The sequence below is a fragment of the Helianthus annuus genome, chromosome 17 (assembly GCF_002127325.2).
Source record: "Helianthus annuus cultivar XRQ/B chromosome 17, HanXRQr2.0-SUNRISE, whole genome shotgun sequence".
Classification (NCBI taxonomy): Eukaryota; Viridiplantae; Streptophyta; class Magnoliopsida; order Asterales; family Asteraceae; genus Helianthus; species Helianthus annuus.
The window spans coordinates 165,323,622-165,330,824 of record NC_035449.2 but is presented as its reverse complement, the minus strand read 5'-3'; the positions used below and the strand labels follow the sequence as shown (position 1 = coordinate 165,330,824).

General features: G+C 37.7%; 1 long non-coding RNA gene across 1 annotated transcript; it reads left to right on the top strand.

The window, feature by feature from the left end:
* Positions 1–6,532: 6,532 nt before the first annotated feature.
* LOC110922298 lies at positions 6,533–6,974 on the top strand. The gene is made up of 3 exons (XR_002583043.2): positions 6,533–6,586; positions 6,671–6,744; positions 6,863–6,974. It is a non-coding gene; the product is annotated as an uncharacterized LOC110922298 (long non-coding RNA).
* Positions 6,975–7,203: the final 229 nt, after the last annotated feature.

Genomic DNA, 7,203 nt, shown 5'->3' with positions numbered 1-7,203 from the left:
TTCACACAAAGTTCAACTGATCTGAGATACGATACTAATGTCTTAGAAACCGACTTATTCGTGTGTCCCACTACTTGAATATACTCCCGTATCTAGATCCCAATATTCAGTCTTACAGGTGAATATACCACAGATGATATCTGTTCAGGGGTTAAATGCGAAACCGTGAGAGCTCAGGTCAGAACTTCCGTTCAGCAGAGAGATGACGGCTCGACTTTTGGTGGGTCCCCTTTAGAGGATCTTTTTTACAACAGCAATGACTATCAATTTTATTGTTTCATCAATTTGCTTAGGGCAGCGCTTTTTCAAGCATTTGCAGAAAATATTATCCGGGGACTAGGTTAGTACTTCCATACTGCAGAAGTCCCGGGATAATACCCCAGATATCACTGAGCATAAAGACCTAGTATCTCAGAATAAGGGACCTTTCAAACAAGAATTCAGGGGTTACCTTTATATCCAAGTTTGTGTTAACCCATAGAATAAACCTGTTTAAAATTTATGTTTATATCTCGTCACAACTTACTAAATGTGTAACAATTTTGTGAAAAATCTATTGACTCATCTAGAATAAAATTGTTTATCACATTTTAACGTTTCAAATCTTTAGCATGTTGTGACAGTCCACTGATGTACTATCATTTCCTCTTTTCACAACGAAACTCATTTTAAATTTTATCATGTTTTTGGCTTTTTCAAATTTTCTAATGTTTTTGGATTTTCTGAAATTTCCCTACTCCCCCTAAAATTCAAACACATTTCAAAGGAAATTTGAAAATAACTAGACTCTTGACTCACTTGAAACAAGAAAATAACACAAACTGTACAGAAACATGACAACCAATATCAAATCGCCTCAATTCTCCATTTACTAGGCATAAACATTCTGAACTCCCCCTTTCACAAACCATTTTCTCATTTAGATTTCTAAACACTTAAGTTTGTTTTAATCAAAATGATTTTTCCGGAAAATGAGTTTGTTAAGATAAAAACCACTTGTAGGTTTATCACTTTGTTAAAATCGGGGATATGGTTCATCATCTTGTTCTTTGTAATATCATGAGTTAGTAAATCAAGTACAACTTAATGTCCCTGATTTACTATTTTGCAATTAAGCAACCTGTACCACTTGTAAAATAACCATACAATACCACTTGTATGCATATATAAAATGCCGATTCCTGCTTCACACTTACCAACCTGGAAGCTCCGGCGTAGTCAATCATCCTGTAAAGTTTTAACAATTTTAAGAATTTTTCATACAAACACATAATACATGAATGATGCCGATTCCTGATCCACGATTACAAACTTGGGATATCCGGCAAGTCAGGTTTCTCAAACGAAGAAAATGTCCACCCAAGCCTGACCAGCCTTGGGTGATTTCAATTCAGATTTTGTTGGGGTGTAAGTTGCTTTCTTTGTAGCGTAGAAGTCTTTTACCCCTTTCACCTTCCCATCAACCATTTTTCCGAAAATCTTCTTAACTTTCCCGTTAAATGCTTTCTCAACATCAAAATTATCCTTTTCAGAATAATCCTGATTTGAGACTTCAGTCTTTCCAACTTTTCTTTTAAAATTCTCAGTCTTCAATGGTGGAAAGTTCTCGTCATCCATTGAAGGAACTGAGTTTTCATCACTCTCATCAAACTGTGGCTCCTCTGATTTTGTGGAATCAGACTCATCGCCAGATTTTACCTCAGATTTCTTAACAACCCATTTTTGGTTGTCAAGTTTTACACTTCGCTTGTAAAATCTCTTCGAACACTCACCAACTTCAAATGTAGAATTTTTGAAAACTTTAAATTGTTCAGTTGGTGGTTCGGTTTTATCAACAACAACTTCTTTCATTTTTCCAGAAACTCCCTGTTTTGTGTTCGTCGCTTTCGGATAGTTCCATGCAATGTGACCAGCTTCATTGCATCGGAAACAGGTTCTGGTTTCTCTCTTCATGTATGATCCATTCTTTCTCTTCTTGGCAAGAAATTCTTGATTTGATTGTTTCCAGAATGAGCACTTCTTCTCCTCTTCCGAGCTTGTACCTGGAACAAATTTTGTATTTGTTTTAGAAAATTTTCTATTTTTATAGTTTTCTGGTGGAGTAAAACCAAGTCCTTTCTTTTTGTAGCTACGATTTTGGTTTGGTTTCTTTTGAAAACCCGAACCAGAATTGTAACCTTTTTTCTTGTTTAGTCGTTGTTGAACTCTTGAGGTGTAAAATTTAGGTTTTACAATAAGATTTTCATCTTTTATTTCAGAAATATTAATTTCTGTTAGTTTGAAAACCTTTTTAATCATTTCTGGTTTAACACCTCTTATTGGAACCTCTTTATCAAAATATAATTTGTCAGAACCATTCAAAGTATACACAACTTCAAATGTTTCATCATTCAAATTAGATTTTGATAATAAAAACTCTTTACTGTAAACCCGTTTTCCCGACGATTTTGAACTCTTATCAGACGAACTCGAACTTCTGACTGACTGACACGAACTTTCGGACTCGGACTTTGACTCTGACTCCTCATCCTTATCCAACACCTGATCGACCACTCGTTTTATCAGTTCGGACTCATGATCTGTGTCGGACGCTGTGAACATGACGCCAATATTGTCTGGTAAAACATCGGTTATCTCGGATTCTAACTTAATATTGATCGCCTATTTTAGTTCTTCCTCATTAGGTTTTCTAGGCGAGTACCCTTCCCAAATCGGAGGCGGACACTTATTATAACAGACACCCTGTTTCTTACCAGTATCCATTCTCTTCTTTGATTTTGTTTCTTCATCTTTAAACGCCTCGAAACGTTCAACTGTTGAATAAATTCTATCCATTACGTAGTCACAACCTTTGTAACTTTGCAGCAATCTTCTGATTCTTTCATTCTCAGCTGCTTCATTCTCCAACTCTTTCTTCAACTTTGCACATTCTTCTATATACATGTTGATCTCTTTCTGCTTTGTCATCATTGTTGCATTTAGCATCTTCAAAGCTTTTTCTCTTTCTGAGTTAGTCTTCTCCAGACCATTCACATGCCTATTCAATACATCATACGACTTTTTCAAGTTTTTTACATCAAATAACAACTGTTCTTTCAACTTTTCTAACTCACTAAACCTCTCGTCTTTCTCTATACATTGTTTACAAGACTCTAAACATGTAAGACAAGGTTTTGTGATTTCAATGATCTTCTCGACTTCAACTTTCTTTTCAACCTCCACAATCTTCTCAATCACTTTGACTTCTTTTATCTCCTTTGCAGCTTTCTTCTCTTTCATTTTCTTCAGTTTTTCTGCAAAATAAAATTCAAAGCTATCAGAAGATAAGTGAGTTTTTCCAATATTAATCTGTTCAATCTCTTCATCACTATCACTTGTTTCTGATGAACTGTTTTCAGAAGAAACAGATCCTTCATCTTCACTCTTCTCTTCATCTGATAACACTTCCATCTGTAACAACTCTCATTAAAATTAATAATTAGAATGATAATTAATAATTAGGAAACCCTAATTGAGACACCCAAGTAATTCCGCACTAAACCCTAAAATTTCCGGAACAATCGGAATCAGGATCAGGACCCCTAAAACTCAGGGGGGTTAAACCCTACTTGATAATTATCTATTTAATTCGTTGTCACAACTGAAATTCGATTTTTGATTGATTCACCAAGCCTATGCCACTGACTAGGCTAGTCTACCATATAGACTGCACCCTTTACGGACCGTAAGGGTAGGTCCTTACGGACCGTAAGCCAACCGGTTCCTTTACGGACCGTCAGGGTTGAAGCATACACTACAACAAAAATGGCTTTTTAGGACCTTTTCTGTGGGACGCTTGTAAAAGAGGGTCATAAAAAACTATTTAATAGGACTAATGAACTTTTGGGGTCCTTTTATAATATATTCCACTAAACCGGTGTCCTAAAAAACTATTTAATAGGATGGATGATTTTTTGGGGTCCTATTATCATATAATTTAATAGGACACTTAAAATGTAGATCCTAATAAAGTACTTTATAGGACATTTAATTGTTAGTGTCCCATTATGTGGTACTCTATTAGGACAATTGATCATCTAGGGTCCTATTATAAAATAACTTAATAGGACACGTTGTAGTTAAGTCATAAATGTTCAGTGTTATAGGACCCTTTCTAGTCGAAGTCATATTAGAACTTAACTTAATAGGACACTTGGGTCTTATAACTTTAAACTTTATAGGACGCTTAATTATTGTGGTGTTATTACAATAGACCGTAATAGGATACTTGATATTTGAGTCATAAAACATAAGTTTTATCGGACGCTTATTCGCTAGAGTTTTATTATAATATAACTTAAAAAGACATTTGACACTTGGGTCTTGTAAATTTAACCTTTATAGGACGCTTAATCATTGTGGTGTTATTATAATACACTGTAATAGGACACATGATATTTGAGTGGTGGTGGTGGCCGGTGAGTGGTGGTGGTGGGCGGTGAGTGGTGGTGGTGCTGCTGGTGAGAGGTGGTGGTGTTGGTGGTGGTGGTGAGAGGTGGTGGTGGTCGGTGAGTGGTGGTGGTGAATAGTGGTGGTGGCCGGCGGTGGTGGTGAGTGGTGGTGGTGGTAGTAGTAGCCGACGGTGTTGGTGGCCGGTGGTGGTGGCCGACAGTGGTGGTGGTGGCCGATGGTGGTGGCCGGCGGCGGTGGTGGTGGCCGGTGGTGGTGGTGGTGAGTAGTGGTGGTGGCCGGTAGTGGGTAGTGGTGGTGAGTAGTGGTGGTGGCCGACGGTGGTGGTGGTGGTGGTGGTGAGTGGTGGTGGTGGTGGTGGTAGCCGGCGGTGTTGGTGGCCGGCACTAGAGGTGGTTAAATTCACGGGTTAAAAAAAATAAATAAGGGGTTGAAACGGGTCACTTAAAAAGTTAAAACTTTTATTCACGGGTAAGATGAGTTGATTAAATTAAAAGCACGGGTCATACGGGTCATTAGCGTTTGAATAGAAAAACCACGGGGCTCAATCCCCACACCAAAGGGGCAACGCCATGCCAACGCTTGCCCGAGGTGAAGCAGCCGACGTTGAATCCGAACCGCCGCCCCAACCCACGCGGCCATGCTAGGTCTGACAATGAATTGGATATTGATCCATATCCAATCCAATCTGATCTATTTAAATCACTTGTTGGATCATAAAAAAGTATCCATTAATCCATTAATTAATCCATCCGGATCGATCCATATTACTAAAATATCACTACCCTCTCAAAAGTCCAAACCCTAAATTTTGAAATCAATCCAATCCAGCCTCTCCTCCTCTTCAAAAGTCCAAAGTCCGGTTCAGCCAATTCAGCGATCATCTTCACAATCATCATCGTTCTTCATTCAATCACAGTAAGTACGATCAATCTTCAACTCTTATTCATATTCTATCCGTCTTGTTTAACAGTATTAATATCCTAGGATTTTCAATTTTGCAATTTAGGGTTTCATAATTCATAACCTTATTGTTCCAATCGAAAAGTTGAGATGATATTTTGTTAATCGTGACCCTGATGTTCGATTATTGATGCTTGATGTGTAGTCTCCATGGATATTTGTTATGATCAGAATAAATATAGTAGATATTGTAGTTATGGTTTCTGTTTGGACTTGATGTGTGTAAATTTTTGCTTGATACATGTTGATTTGAGTGATTAGTGCATGATAAACTAATTATGTTATGAATTTTCACAGAATCTGTGATGATAATCGTTCAAATCAATAATTCTTACAACAAAGTTAACCGTTTTATCCCTTAAACATTGCCTAATAGTTTACACATTATGTTCAATCTGGTGTTAAACTGTTAATATATACAACGCTGGGTGCTCCACCCCGGGTTGGCGTTTTGGTTGGCGATGCCCGCTTGGCGTGGAGATTTTGCCTGGCGTGTGGCGGGGGCTGGGTGACATGGCAGGCTGTGGTTGGCTGGTTCAATGCAGGTTTTTTATATTTTTTTTTTAAAATTCCACATGGCCGGCCACGCCTAGCTAAGCGACGCCCCACCACACCCCTAGTTTTTGAGTATTAGCTTGTGGATCCCACCCTATCCATGTGTCGAGCAATGCCCCCAACCCAAGCCCCTCCACACCCCATAGTCTTATATCATATACTAGAGGAGGTCTTGATGCTCGCTAGAGCTTTTAGTCATTTTCATAGCTTAGTGGGTGTTACTGGAACTCATCATGGTCTGATTGAAGCTTAAAGCCACTTTTCAAGTGACATCAAAACTTTAGTTACTAATAACAGCTGAGAAGGAATGGTTTATGACATAACATTATATGTTTTATTGCAGGTCTCATAAGAAAAGGAATGTGGTAGAGGCCTAAATTCATATGGCGATACTTTTAATCAACTTATTCAAAAGTGGCTTTCTCAAGATGTGCTTTCTGACACTGTATACAATCAGGTATGTTTTCTGGAATTTTAACAATTTTTTAGACATTTTCATTATTTTTATATTTTTCTATACAAACTTTATGCTTTCCGTGTAGGGGGTAGTGATAGCCCACACTGCACATCCTACTCGGATTAACAGGTGTACTCTACAATATAACACATTATTGTTTGTGTAAGCTATTTGATTTTTTGTTGAGGTTAAGTTTTGGTTACATTATTTATAAATTATATGACGTTTATTTGTTGATTTTTGCAGCATCTTATAGAAGTTATTAGTTAATGACCTAAAGGATCTTACACATGGGATTAAGCCATACACCAAAGCATCAGGTTCCATGATATAACTGGCACTGATAAAAGTTTGGTTTATGTAATTTCTTGTTAGCTCATTGTAAACGCATCAGGTGCTAGTTAGCTTATTAAATTAAGTTTTTGCATACTCTTTTAGAAAGCTCTAAAGAGGATCTGCACATGAGGTTCCACCATACCCCAAAGCATCAAAGCCATCATGTTAATGGCCAACTTCCATCTAAAGCTGATGCACCCTGTAGTACAGGTTAAAACACTAGCCACTCATTGATTTTACCATCATAATAAACATAACATGAAGATCATTTTGGTTTAATATGATGGCATGAACTGATATAATTATAGGACAAAGATCCGTTAGGAACCACCTTTTATTGCGGGGGGGTTAGGTTTTTGGGGGTGGGGTTGGGGGGGGGGTAGGTTTTTTGGGGGTTTTAGTTTTTAGCATTTAGCTTGGGGGGGATTAGGTTTTTTTAGGGT